The sequence below is a fragment of the Podarcis melisellensis genome (genome assembly GCF_964234715.1).
Source record: "Podarcis melisellensis genome assembly, chromosome: W".
Taxonomy (NCBI): domain Eukaryota; kingdom Metazoa; phylum Chordata; class Lepidosauria; order Squamata; family Lacertidae; genus Podarcis; species Podarcis melisellensis.
In genome coordinates this window covers 24,835,971-24,850,749 of record NC_138535.1, presented here as the reverse complement: position 1 = coordinate 24,850,749, position 14,779 = coordinate 24,835,971, and the positions used below count along the sequence as shown (strand labels likewise).

The 14,779-nt window shown below is 47.3% G+C and overlaps 1 pseudogene across 1 annotated transcript in view; it reads left to right on the top strand.

Moving 5' to 3' along the window:
- The first annotated feature begins 5,313 nt into the window (after positions 1–5,313).
- LOC309361232 overlaps positions 5,314–14,779 on the top strand; it is a 296,451-nt pseudogene continuing 286,985 nt past the window's right edge. The window contains exon 1 of the transcript in view: positions 5,314–5,379. The product of the transcript in view is annotated as an uncharacterized misc_RNA (transcript). The remainder of the gene's footprint in view (positions 5,380–14,779) is intronic.

Here is a 14,779-nt window from a genome sequence, read left to right as displayed (position 1 = left end):
AGGGGAAAGGGTCAGGGCTTCCTGGGAGGGGGCCTCAGCCAACAGAATGGCTGGGGCAGGTTCCCTACGGGGGGATGTATTGGAACACCCAATCTCTGTTATTGCGGGTGGGAGGAGCAGTTGCGCTAAGACCAGACCACGTCTTTACCGAAGATCTGGTTCTGACTCTGATTCTGATTCTCTGATTCTGGCTCTCTATCAAGGGCTGTTTCAGACTCAGGCTGTGGCTGTGGCTGTTGCTCTGGTTCTGGCTCTGGCTCTGGTTCTGAATGAGGGCTTGGTTCTGGCCCTGATTCAGGGTCTCACTCTGGCTCTGGCTCTGGCTCTGGCACTCTATCAAGGACTGTTTCAGACTTAGGCTGTGGCTGTGGCTGTGGCTCTGGCTCTGGCTCTGTTTCCATTCCTACAATGGAATGTACACAATGGAATATACTTCATAGAAATGCCTCCGTTTTTTTCGTAAATGTTATCCCCAACATCTTTTTTAATTCATCGTATATTCCCCCCCCCAAAAAAATCTTAATCTTTTCACACGTCCACCACATGTGGCTCATGTCACCGTTATTTCCTCCACATCTCCAACAAGCATACGCTAAATTTTTATACATTCTTGACCATCTGGAAGGAGTGAGGTACCACCTATGAGCCATTTTCATCATGTTCTCTCTTATATTATAGCTGGCAGTAAATTTCAAATTTACATTCCATCAGTTTTCCCCATCTTTTAGCATAATTGGACAGCCCACATCTTGGGCCCACTTTATCATTGAAGCCTTAACCTCCTCATCCATTACTTCGTAGTCTAAAAGAAGTCTATAGATTTTTGCAATTAATTTGGTTTTACTATTCAGTAGTTCTCTTTCAAATCTTGAAGGCTCCTTTTCAAAGCCTATCTGCTTATCGTGTCTGAACACTTCATTCACCTGGAAGTAATCTAGCCAACTAGAAAAGTGATCTTTTATTTTCTCATAACTTATCAATATTAGTTGACCCTCCTCCTCCCCCCTTAATATTGTGTTATACGTTATCCAGTTCTCTTTGATGTTGTTCCTTTTTTTAACAGCGATTGCTTCTAATGGAGAGTTCCATCTTGGGGTTTTCTGTTCCAAATATCTTTTGTATTTTCCCTATACCTTATATATAGCATTTCTTATTATATGATTTGAAAAACTCCTATGCGTCTTTATTTTCCCATAATTAAGATAGCCATGCCACCCAAAACGGGTGTCATGACCTTCTAGATCTAAAATATCCCAATTTTTTAATAAATACCAATCTTTCAACCAGAGAAGACATGAGGCTTCGTAATATAGCTTCAAATCCGGTAACCCGTAGCCACCTCTTTCTACAGTATCTATTAATATCTTATGCTTTACTCTTGGTCTTTTACCCTTCCACAAAAATTTAGAAATTTCTTTTTGCCACTTGTTGATACTGCTGGTCTTTCCTGTAATTGGAATCGTTTGGAATATGAAGAGTAGCTTCGGTAAAACTATCATTTTAATTACCGAAATACGGCCCAGGAATGATAAATTTAACCTTGTCCATGTCTCCAACTGTCTTTTGATAATCTTTCCAACAATTGGTATAATTATCTTCATATAAGTTAATATTCTTTGGTGTTATCCATAATCCTAAATACTTGATTTGGGGGTAGATTTTAATTTTAATATTATTTGTTCTAATTCTGCTTTTTCATCTGGCGTCATATTTTTAACTAATAGTTTTGTCTTGTTTAAATTCATTTTGAACCCCGCAACTTTACTGTAGCCATATATTATTTCCAACGTCTTTCTTAAACTCTGTTTTGGTTGCTCCGTAGTTATAATTAAATCGTCAGCAAATGCCCTCATTTTGTAACTTCTATTTCCCAGCATAATCCCTTTTATTTCTTTTTCTTCCCTAATTTGTTTACCTAAAACTTCCAATGTTAATATGAAAATTAAGGGGGATAGTGGGCAACCTTGTCTGACCCCTTTACTGATTTCACACTCCTGTGATAAATTTCCATTATGATTTTAGCTTTTTGTTTTAATTATATTGCTTCAGTCCCTTTTATATACTGTACACCAAAATCCATATGGTGTAATAGACCTTTCATAAATTTCCAGGATACCCTGTCGAAAGCTTTTTCTGCATCTATAGCCATTAAGACTGCCTTCTTTTCTATTCTTAAGTCTAAATACGCTAATAGGTTTATAATGTTTCTAGTGTTGCTTTTGTGCTGGTCCCGGGGGAAGGTTACCGTTGGCGTAGTCAAAGTCTGGTCCTGGGTGACTAGCCTGGAAACAGTTCACAAGGAGCAAGTCCGAAGCAGGAAGCCGGGCGGGGACAGGAACACTGGAGGGTCAGGTCTGGGTCCGGGCAGGAGCAGGTACTCAACGACGTTGCTCCCACAACCTGGGACCGGGCTGACTGGCCTTTATCTTCTCTGAGGCCAGGGGCGGCCCCGGCCCCCAGGAGACCCGCCTCTCTTGGCCTTAAGGCGAGCACACCTCCTGGGAGAAACCAGTTCCCTCCGCCTCTCTGCCCTAAGCCTCTGCAGTTCAGGAGAGGCTGGGGAGTTACTGGACCCAGGGGGAGACTCTCCTTCCTCTGGCAGGGCCGGGAGAGGCGCACCTGTAGGCACTGTGTCCTTAATCACCTCTGGAGCTAGAGTGGAATCACCTGGTGCCTGCTCCTGAGGATCCGGCACAGGTGCAGGCTCTTCAGATCCAAGGCCCTGCCCCAGTTCAGCCGGCCCTGGAGGCGGGGACTCCTGTGCAGGCTGGGATTCCTCCGGTTGAGCCTCTAAATTGGATTCCCAGGCCATCACAGCTATAAATGTGCCTCCAGGCAAAAAGCCAGCTTGGTCATTGTGTATCATCATCTGGAAGACTTTTTTTGATCTTTCGGCTAAAATATTTGCATATAATTTATAATCTTTATTTAGAAGTGCGATAGGCCTATAGTTGTTAATAAGTAGATTGTCCGTTCCCTGTTTTGGAATTAATGCAATAAGGCTGTCTTTCCAAGAATCCGGCATGGTTCCGTCTTTTAAGATACTTCTTAATGGGTCAGACAGTAAGTCCTCAATTTTTTATAATATATTGCCAGTAGGCCGTCTGGCCCTGGTGGCTTTCCTATCTTTGCTTCCTTAATTGCTCTTTGAATTTCGTACGATGTGATAGGGGCATTCAACAGTTCTTTTTGTTCTTTAGTAAGTTTCGGAAGACAGTTCTCTATTTCTCTAGGGTTGTTTATTATTTTGCCTTCACACCTAACTCTATTTATAAGCCTTTCTGCCTCTCTCTTCTTTAATTGCCATGCTAATAACCAGGCTCAGGTTCTGTTTCAGGCTGTGTCTCTGTTTCAGGCTCCGGCGCTGTATCAACCACTGTTGCAGACTCAGGCTGTGGCGCTATGGCTGTAGGTGTGGCTCTGGTTCTGTTTCAGGCTCTGGCACTGTATCAAGCACTGTTTCAGGCTCAGGCTCAGCCTCAAGCTTCTGCTCTTTATTAGGCTTTGTCTCAGTCTTTGACTCTAGCACTTATTCTAGCTCTATTTCAGGCTCGGCCTGTGTCTCAGCCTTTGTCTCTGTTTCACGCTGTTTCTCTGTTTCAGGCTCTGACGCTGTGTCAAGCCCTGTATCTGCCTCTGCCTCTGTTTCAGGCTCTGGCACTCTATCAAGCACTGTTTCAGGGTCTGGCTCTCTTTCAGGCTCTGGTTCTGAATTAGGGTTTTGTTCTGGCTCTGGCTGTGTCTCTGGCTCTGGCTCCAGCTCCAGCTCCAGCTCCAGCTCTGGCACTGTATCAAGTACTGTTGCAGACTCAGGCTGTGGCTCTAGGCTGTGGCTGTGGCTGTTGCTCTGGTTCGGGCTGTGGCTCTTTTTCAGGCTCTGGTTGTGAATGAGGGCTTGGTTATGGCACTGATTCAGGGTCTCGCTCTGTCTTTGGCTGTGTCTCAGTTGCACCTCAAACGGTGGTTTGTTGTTGTTGTTGTTGTTGTTGTTGTTGCTATTTTCTTTCTGGGGTGGGACAAATGTTTAGTTGGGGCGGGGATTATTTTAAGTTTAGCATAATTGTTTCTTGGTTTGTTTTTCTTTTACTATTTCTTTAGGTTATTGTATAGTTTGTATTTTGCTTTTTAAGGGGAAAGGGTCAGGGCTGCCTGGGAGGGGTCCGCAGCCAACAGAATGGCTGGGGCAGGTTCCCTACGGGGGGATGTACTTATCAATATTAGTTGACCCTCCTCCTCCCCCCTTAATATTGTGTGTAATGGTTATATGGGGTTGCTCGTGCGTAAGATGCCACCACTCCTGGCTAGGTAGCCTGGTTAAACCTTTCCTGGCTGTACAGCCCTTCACTTCGTGGCTGTTCAGTCGCTAGCAGAATCCGTCAGTGGGCGTTTCTTGAACTTCTTCCAGCAAAGAAGTTCTTTGACGCCAAGTCTCCACCTACTTTCCCTGCGCGGAAGTCTTCTGCGCAGGGTGGGTGTGGATAGCGGAGGACCTGTGTAAAGGGAAGTTTTCCTTCTGCACATAAGATCATTCCCTCTGCACATAACTGTTGCATTATAGGGATACATAACTGTGGCCTTATGGGAAGTCTTGCTATGGGAAGCATTGCTTCTTTTCTCTTGCATTCTGGGAAGTCTCATTCATAAGCTTTTCTCTGTTTCTGCACACACTGTACGAACCTGTTCCAAACACCAAGACATTCCCTCCTTGCCCAGTTCATCTTAAGATCATGATGACCTGTTCTCAGTGCATAGCTGACCACATCTACGGAACTCGATTGTTATATGTTATGATCAATCATTAGTAATTGTTTTATGCTATATTAATCTTTAGTTATAATTAATTAGGAGGTTTCATGCTTGTCTAGTCCCAACCTTGTTTCCCAGCCTTTAATCTACCAGTGATTAATGTTCACATGTAATTCCCACCCCCACATGTAATTCCCGCCTTGCATTTGCATTAACCAATAGGCAATGAGTTTCTTTGTGTTTGTATCAACCAATCAACCACAAGTACACCTGTGGCAATGTTTTGTGATATTCAATAAAAGAGAGTTCCCGGGACTTCCCGGCAGACGCCTCTCACATGACACCTGCTACTCGTCTCCCGTGATTTTCATTCCTACATCTGGTGACCCCGACGTGCCAGATCCCTTACGCAGCCTAGCACCTGTACTTCACTCGACTGGAAAAGTCTCAGCGCGCTACTTCGTGAGTATGGGGGGGGAATTGACTAAATTCCAGAAAATGCATGCTAGAGAATTGCTTTCTTTAGTTAGACAGCGGGTGGTGGGTGTTCAAATTTCTTTAAAAGAAATGGAACAATTGCTTTTGGAGATTGCTTGCCAATGCCCCTCCTACCCTGAAAGTGGGTCCTTGGAGGTAGAGACTTGGCAAAAGATCGGGAAGACCCTCTTTGCAGAACCGAGGGCTCCAATTCATTGTTTGCTCACCTGGCAGAAATGTGCAGCTGCCGTTGCTAAATTAGGACCCCAGGCGTCTCCTTCGGCTCCTGCCCTTCTGGCTGTTGCAGACAATCCCCCCCCTCCTTATCCTAAGCTTTTGCCTCCATTGCAGCCTTGCCAACCCCTCCCTACACCTCAGCCCACAAACCCATCCACCCCTGCCCTTCCTCCTTTGCCTGCTTTGCCTGCCACAACCCCTTCGTGCTCTCCTACAGGAGCTGTGCGCACCTCACTTTCCCTGGCTAGGCAGAAAGGAATTCTGTCCTTAGAGGAGGAATCTGTGTGGGCTGGGGAATTGCCTTCTGCTTTCCCTATTAGCTCTTTTGTTAATATTAAACGACAACATTCAGAGCCCTACCATCAATTTATAGATAGATTGAAAGAAGCAGTCACCAGGCAGGTTGATAATACTACAGCCCAGAATGAACTGATGAAAAAATTGGCTTTTGAAAATGCAAACACTGACTGTAAGAAGGCTTTGCAGTCAATCATTAACCGTCCTAAGTACGATCTGAGCCATGCCATGTCCTTGCTTGCCGGAGCCAATCCAAATTTGGCAGCCAACCAAAGTGAATTTAAGCATAGCGCAGTAGCTCTGTCCCGTTGGATGCCCTTACTGTGTTTACTAATGGAGCCCCCTCCAGGGGGGTCATTGCATGGCTACAAAATGATAAATGGCACAGCCTCTACATTCTTCCACAGAAGTTTGCCCAGCATTCTGAGCTGGCAGCTGCTGTTAAAGTTTTGCATCATTTCTCCACGCAGCCAATTCCATGACCCCATACGTGGCTTCCTTTAATGTTATTTGTGCCCGTATGGTGAACTGCACAAAAACCAACAGTGTAAAAATGGGCGAGGCTAATTTCAATTGCTCTGATTATGTAAATATTTCATATATATATAAATACACAGAGCTGCCTGACGGCTGGTTTTGGTCGTGTCCAGGCTTCACATTTAATTACATTCCTGCAAACATCAGTCATGGCACGCCCTGCTGCTTAAGCCGTATGTCTATTATTTTACCCAAGAAGCATCATTTATCCCGCTCTTGATATCGACGCGCTATAGAATTGAATAATAATTGCGATGATTCTGTCTCTCTCCCTAGCAGATCTGAATATATTTCTCTAGCTGTATCTCTTCTAGGAGTCCCTGGACTGGCTGTCCGGAATAGCAGGAACATTAACTCTTTAGCTTGCTCCGCAGCAAAGGCTCTGAACTTTACATCACAAGCCCTTCATCTTTTGAATAAAGAGCAGAGTGAACTCCAGCATGGCGTCCTGCAGAACCGCGCTGCTATCGATTATCTATTGATGCTCCATCATTACGGATGCGAACAAGTGGAAAACATGTGCTGCTTTAATATCACTGACAATTCTAAGGCTATTCAAAAACAAATCTCTCATTTGCAAAATCTCACACATCACATCAAACAGGATGTTGGTTTTCCTGCTTTCTGGGATTCTTTCACCCAGTGGCTTACTGCTTGGCTGCCAAACCTTACTTGGCTTCGTAATCTCTTTCAATATGCTATTGTCATAATTTGTATATTGATTCTACTATGCTGCTTCCTCCAATGCATTCCTGGCCTCATAAGTCTTTTCTCTCGATTTCTCTCTCCCCCTCAGCCACCCAATAAAATCCTTGCTGCTTATTTTGCGAAATGGCAACACCAACAGTAAACCAAAGGGGAGATATGGGCAGATTTATTTCGAGCATGCGTTGGCAAACCACGTATCTTGTAGTATTTTTTGTCCCATCCTCCCTGGCGAATTTATTTTGGGCATTCGCTGGCACACCACTAATCCCGAAATATTTTTGCCTTATTTACCCAGAACGCCTCGCATATAAGAAAAAGAAAGGGGGAGATAATGGGAAGTTTTCCTTCTGCACATAAGATCATTCCCTCTGCACATAACTGTTGCATTATAGGGATACATAACTGTGGCCTTATGGGAAGTCTTGCTATGGGAAGCATTGCTTCTTTTCTCTTGCATTCTGGGAAGTCTCACTCATAAGCTTTTCTCTGTTTCTGCACACACTGTACGAACCTGTTCCAAACACCAAGACATTCCCTCCTTGCCCAGTTCATCTTAAGATCATGATGACCTTTTCTCAGTGCATAGCTGACCACATCTACGGAACTCGATTGTTATATGTTATGATCAATCATTAGTAATTGTTTTATGCTATATTAATCTTTAGTTATAATTAATTAGGAGGTTTCATGCTTGTCTAGTCCCAACCTTGTTTCCCAGCCTTTAATCTACCAGTGATTAATGTTCACATGTAATTCCCACCCCCACATGTAATTCCCACCTTGCATTTGCATTAACCAATAGGCAATGAGTTTCTTTGTGTTTGTATCAACCAATCAACCACAAGTACACCTGTGGCAATGTTTTGTGATATTCAATAAAAGAGAGTTCCCGGGACTTCCCGGCAGACGCCTCTCACATGACACCTGCTACTCGTCTCCCGTGATTTTCATTCCTACACCTGTGCTCTCCCCGCTGGTCTCCAGCGAAGAGTCCTGGAGCCCTCTCTCCGATTCCCCCATCCGCCCCCCTTTATCCCTGGTGTTACACTGATTTCCTTCCCCAGCTGCTGAGTCCCCTCTCTCCCTGCTTGTCCCTTCTCCGGCATCGCTTGGGAGCCCTGCCTCCACTTCTGGCTCCGATGTCAGTTCACTGACATCCACCCCCCCAGAACCCCCTCCACCCCCGGCCCGACCTTTTGACCCAACTACGTCCTTTTCCTCAGCCGACGATGCGGGGAATCCCCGGAAGGAGCTGTCGCCGTCCCCTGAGGAATCAAACTCCGCTTCCCACCCGCTCTGATCTCTTCCCGCGGGGTGGCCCTCCCAGTCCGATTCCTCTGACGCCTCTCCTCCCTCCTCTTCGGAGGCAGGAAAACCCACAAAATCCTCTTCATCATCTGTGGTTTCAAATTTCGTACGATGTAATAGGGGCAGTGGCGTAGCGTGAGTTGTCAGCACCCGGGGCAAGGCAAGTAATTTGCGCCCCCTAACCCGTGGATTTGCGCCCCCTAACCCTAACCCCCAGGTGTTGTGCCCGGTGCGGCCGGCCCCCCCTGCACCCCCACGCTACGCCACTGAATAGGGGCATTCAACAGTTCTTTTTGTTCTTTAGTAAGTTTCGGAAGACAGTTCTGTTCTAAATGTTGTTTAACTTCTTCTGTTGTTTCATTTCTTTCCTTCTTCTCTAAATAATTCGAGAAATCGTTTCTCTATTTCTTTAGGGTTGTTTATTATTTTGCCTTCGCACTTAACTCTATTTATAAGCCTTTCTGCCTCTCTCTTCTTTAATTGCCATGCTAATAACCAGGCTCAGGTTCTGTTTCAGGCTGTGTCTCTGTTTCAGGCTCTGGCGCTGTATCAACCACTGTTGCAGACTCAGGCTGTGGCGCTATGGCTGTAGCTGTGGCTCTGGTTCTGTTTCAGGCTCTGGCACTGTATCAAGCACTGTTTCAGGCTCAGGCTCAGGCTTCTGCTCTTTATTAGGCTTTGTCTCAGTCTCCGACGCTGTTTCAAGCCCTGTATCTGCCTCTGCCTCTGTTTCAGGCTCTGGCACTCTATCAAGCACTGTTTCAGGGTCTGGCTCTCTTTCAGGCTCTGGTTCTGAATTAGGGTTTTGTTCTGGCTCTGGCTGTGTCTCTGGCTCTGGCTCCAGCTCCAGCTCCGGCACTGTATCAAGTACTGTTGCAGACTCAGGCTGCGGCTCTAGGCTGTGGCTGCAGCTATGTTTTGCGCTCCGGCCCTGTATCAAGCCCTGTATCTGGCCCTGGCCCTGTATCAAGCCCTGTATCTGGCCCTGGCCCTGATTCTGATTCTGATTCTGTATCAAGCCCTATTTCTGGCTCTGGCTCTGGCTCTGGCTCTGGCTCAGGCTCATGGTCTCACTCTGACTCTGCTCTTAGATTACTTCGTAGTCTAAAAGAAGTCTATACATTCTTGCGATTATTTTGGTTTTACTATTCAGTAGTTCTCTTTCAAATCTTGAAGGCTCCTTTTCAAAACCTATCTGCTTATCCTGTCTGAACACTTCATTCACCTGGAAGTAATCTAGCCTACTAGAAAAGTTATCTTTTATTTTCTCATAACTTATCAATATTAGTTGACCCTCCTCCTCCCCCCTTAATATTGTGTTTAATGGTTATATGGGGTTGCGCTTGGGAGCCCTGCCTCCACTTCTGGCTCCGATGTCAGTTCACTGACATCCACCCTCCCCAGGACCCCCTCCACCCCCGGCAGGACCTTTTGACCCAACTACGTCCTTTTCCTCAGCCGACGTTGCGGGGAATCCCTGGAAGGAGCTGTCGCCATCCCCTGATGATTCAAACTCCGCTTCCCACCTGCTCCGATCTCTTCCCGCCGGGTGGCCCTCCCAGTCCGATTCCTCTGACGCCTCTCCTCCCTCCTCTTCGGAGGCAGGAAAACCCACAAAATCCTCTTCATCATCTGTGGTTCCAAATTGCTCCTCCCAGAATCTCGCTAGTGGTTTAGGTTTATCTGGGAACAGGCTGTGGAACTCCTCCGCAAGATACCCATCATTGATAGCCTCCGCTGGAACCCACGTGTTTTCTGACTCGGGTTCTCCCTCCCAAGCTACCAAGTACTCCACCTGGCGCCCTCACCATCTTGAATCGAGTATTTCCGTGGCTTGGTTGTGGTGTTCCCTCTCCTCTACCTGCGGGTGTGTGGTGACTTCTCCCTCTCGCCCCGGGAATTCCCGCCCGTCCCTGTACGGTGAGAGTAGGGACCTATGGAACACCGGGTGTATTTTCATGCTGTCAGGCAACTTGAGCTTGAATGCCACGGGGTTCACCTGCTGTGTTACCTCAAAACGTCCCAGCCGCCTTGGCTGCAACTTCTTACACCCCCCCTACAAGGGTAACCCTTGGGTTGACAACCACACCCAGTCTCCCACCCTTATGGTCTCCCCTTCCCGACGGTGCTTGTCTGCCTGCCTCTTGTAAATTTCCTTGGCCCGTTCCAAGTTCATCTTAAGTTGCTGGTGCAAGGCCTCCATTTCTTCCACAAACTGCTCTGCCGCAGGTACGCTCCCCCCTTCCTCCCCCCTCCCCGGGAAGGCCCTGGGGTGACACCCATAATTGGCCATGAACAGGCTCATTCCCGTGGAAGCCCACCTCGACCTGTAGCAAGCCCATGAGCTTCCTCCAGAACCAGGAAGTAAATTGTTTCCCGCGATCCGAGATGACCCTCGAGGGAGCCCCATGCAGCCTGAAGATGTGATCTACAAACAACCTGGCTGTTTCCTCTGCCGTTACCGCATGCGAGCAAGCTATGAAATGGCACATTTTTGTTAGCAGATCGACTACTACCATGACTGCTGTCTTCCCCCTTGATTTGGGCAAATCTGTCATAAAATCTATGGATACCACCTCCCAGGGTCTTCCCGGCGTGGGTAAGGGTTCCAGTAACCCTGCGGGTGCAGCCCTCTCCCCCTTTGCCCTCTGGCAGCGGTCGCACCCCCGTACATATTCCCGTACATCTTCCCTTACCCTTGGCCACCAGAACTGCCTGGTGACAAGCAACATGGTTTTGTGTTGACCAAAATGTCCCGCTGTTGGGTTGTCGTGGAGTTGTTTGAGTACCCTTCCCCTCAAGGTCTCCCCCGGTACGTACAGCGCTCCCTTGTAGTACAGTACCCCTTCCTTTTCCTCAAACCCTCCCTGGTTTTCCCTTCCGTTCCGGAGTTCCCTGATTTTTGTTTGAGCGAATTCGTCGTTTCTAGTAAGCCCGGCTAGTTCTCGTTTCCCAACCAACACTCCCCCCCCCACACCCATCGGTTCTCGGGGAACACGTGTCTGACTTCCGGCGGTCTCTCTCCTTCCATGTACTCCGGCTTCCGGGAGAGAGCATCTGCTCTTACGTTCTCCTCCCCCGGCACGTACCGGATCTCGAAGAAAAACTTGGAGAACTCCTGTGCCCATCAAATCTGTCTCTGGTTGAGTACTCGCGCAGTCCTCCAGTATTCCAAGTTCTTGTGATCCGTACACACCTGGATCTCGTGCTGCGCCCCTATTAGCAGATGTCTCCATCGTCGAAATGCTGCATAAATTGCAAGCAGTTCGCGGTCATACACCGTGTAGTTTTGCTCCGACTTGCTCAGCTTCCTCGAGAAAAAGGCGCACGGCCTCCAGCTCTGCTGGGGCCCCGGCTGCAACAGTACCGCTCCGATGGCCCGGTCTGACGCGTCGGTCTCCAGCCTCATTGGCTTCTGCAGATCCACGTGCAGGAGCTGCTCTTCCGAAGCGAACGCTTTCTTCAGCCTTTCGAAGGATTGCTGGGCAATTTCTGTCCAGACGAACTTCTTTTTGCTACTGAGACAATCTGTGATAGGCGCTGTCAAGTGGGCAAAGTTCCTGATGAACTTCCGGTAGAAGTTGCTGAACCTCTGCCCCTGGCTACGTTTAAGCGTCAGGCTCAGTTTCAGACAGTGTTTCTGTTTCAGGATCCAGCACTCTATCAAGCACTATTTCAGACTCAGACTGTGGCTCTGGCTGTGGCTCTGGCTCTCTTTCAGGGTCTGGTTCTGAATGAAGATCTGGTTCTGACTCTGATTCAGGGTCTCATGATGGCTCTTCCTCTGCCTCTGACCCAGCTATATTTCAGGGTCTGGCTCTTTTTCAGGCTCTGGTTCTGAATTAGGGTTTTGCTCTGGCTCTGGCTGTGTCTCTGGCTCTGGCTCCAGCTCCGGCACTGTATCAAGTACTGTTGTAGACTCAGGCTGTGGCTCTAGGCTGTGGCTGTGGCTGTTGCTCTGGTTCGGGCTGTGGCTCTTTTTCAGGCTCTGGTTCTGAATGAGGGCTTGGTTATGGCACTGATTCAGGGTCTCGCTCTGTCTCTGGCTGTGTCTCTGTTGCACCACAAACGGTGGTTTGTTGTTGTTGTTGTTATTTTCTTTCTGGGGTGGGACAAATGTTTAGTTGGGGCGGGGATTATTTTAAGTTTAGCATAATTGTTTCTTGCTTTGTTTTTCTTTTACTATTTTTTTAGGATATTGTATAGTTTGTATTTTGCTTTTTAAGGGGAAAGGGTCAGGGCTGCCTGGGAGGGGGCCTCAGCCAACAGAATGGCTGGGGCAGGTTCCCTACGGGGGGATGTATTGGAACACCCAATCTCTGTTATCGCGGGTGGGAGGAGCAGTTGCGCTAAGACCAGACCACATCTTTACCGAAGATCTGGTTCTGACTCTGATTCTGATTCTCTGATTCTGGCTCTCTATCTGGAAGGAGCCATTTTCATCATGTTCTCTCTTATATTATAGCTGGCTGTAAATTTGAAATTTACATTCCATCCGTTTTCCCCATCTTTTAGCATAATTGGACGGCCCACATCTTGGGCCCACTTTATCATTGAAGCCTTAATCTCCTCATCCATTACTTTGTAGTCTAAAAGAAGTCTATAGATTTTTGCGATTATTTTGGTTTTACTATTCAGTAGTTCTCTATCAAATCTTGAAGGCTCCTTTTCAAAACCTATCTGCTTATCCTGTCTGAACACTTCATTCACCTGGACGTAATCTAGCCAACTAGAAAAGTGATCTTTTATTTTCTCATAACTTATCAATATTAGTTGGCCCTCCTCCTCCCCCCTTAATATTGTGTTATACGTTATCCAGTTCTCTTTGATGTTGTTCCTTTTTTTAACAGCGATTGCTTCTAGTGGAGAGTTCCATCTTGGGGTTTTCTGTTCCAAATATCTTTTGTATTTTCCCCATACCTTATTGTAATGGGAATTGGGGTTGCTTGTGCGTAAGCCACAAACTGCTCCAAGCTGGTTGTATGGCTAAACCTTTCCCTGGCTTGACAGCCCTTACAACGCGACTGTCTCAGTCACTGGCAGAATCCGTCAGTGGGCGTTTCCTGAATTTCTTCCAACATAAAAATTCCTTGACTCCAAGTCCGCCTAGTCTCTGCGCGGAAGCTTTCTGCGCAGCGTAGGCGTGCCAAGCGGAGGTCCTGTGTGTTACCATAAAGCACCAAAGCTGCAGCAAGCAAAGGCTCTAGCAGCTCAGTCAGCTGCTTGTGGCTGGAAAGCCAAACAGGATGTTTGTGACTGTTGCCATGAGAACAAAGGGGCAGTCCATTCTGTACTGAGCACCGGATGTTAGCTCAGTGTGTGTGTCAGATGACCCGTACTGGAAGTACATGGGTGGAGTTTATTCTTACTGCTGTGGAGTGCAGACATGTTTCTCTGTACTGATGTAAAGAGACAGAAATAAAGGATGTAAATAGATTTCTGTCTGAATCTTTCCCCTCCCTGGGGGACACCAAAGGGGAGAGAGGAAGAACGGTGTGTTCCTCTCACACATCTGAGATGAATTGCCGAGACCTCGCCTGCTTATCAGCAGAGTGGCGCAGCGGGGAGGTCGACAAGGAATATCTGCCGGTGGCTACGTTGCGGCACATTCCTCTGACCCAGGCAGAATTCCAACAGTGGTAGCAGATGCCGGTTGCTGGTTTCCTCAATCCATGGAAGTCTGCAAAAAGAGTAGCAGAGCTGCTGTTTTCATCCCTCCATGGAAGCCTGAGGTGAGAAAGCTGATCCTCTGCAGCCAGAAGCTGACCAGAAGAAGCTGACAGCCAAAGCCACGGAGCCCAAGGTATGAGATTTTCGGGCTTAAAAGAGTGAACACAGATTGAGTTATTCTCTGCTTCACGGGGAGCAGCGTTTGGGAAAAACAGCTCCGAGTGGGAAGAGGCTTGCATTCCAGAGATTCTTGTGGTTTCCTGTACAAGGGAAGGAATGCACTGTTGCTAAGCAACGCCCGCCAGTCAAGTGGAAAGTTACTCGAGAGGGCTGGACAGTCAGGCTATGCCTCAGAGAGGCAAAAACAAAGTTTGTTGTGACTAGGCTCTCATGAAGTCCCTTTGGAAAGGGACTTTCCAAAGCAGCTAGCGTTAAGAGCTGCCAGGTGCACAAGAGTGCAAACAAACAAGCTTTTGGATTTTAGAGGCTTGTGTTTGAGAGTTAATGCAAGGACTCAAAAATGGATGCTAAGAAGGGCGGAGGCTTGCCTTCTCCACCCCTCCTGACCAATGACAATTATGCATCTTGGTCTATTAAGATGAAGGCCCTGTGGCAGAATCAGAGACTGTTTCAGGTGATTGAGAACCCCATCCCTGCAGCACCAACACGTGCTTGGGAGTCACAGAATGTGAAGGCCAGAACGGCTATAATTCTGTGTGTGTCAGACTCGCAGCTTGTGCATATTCAGGATTTAGAGCACGCGAAAGAGGTTTGGGACACGCTGAGAAGGACACATCAG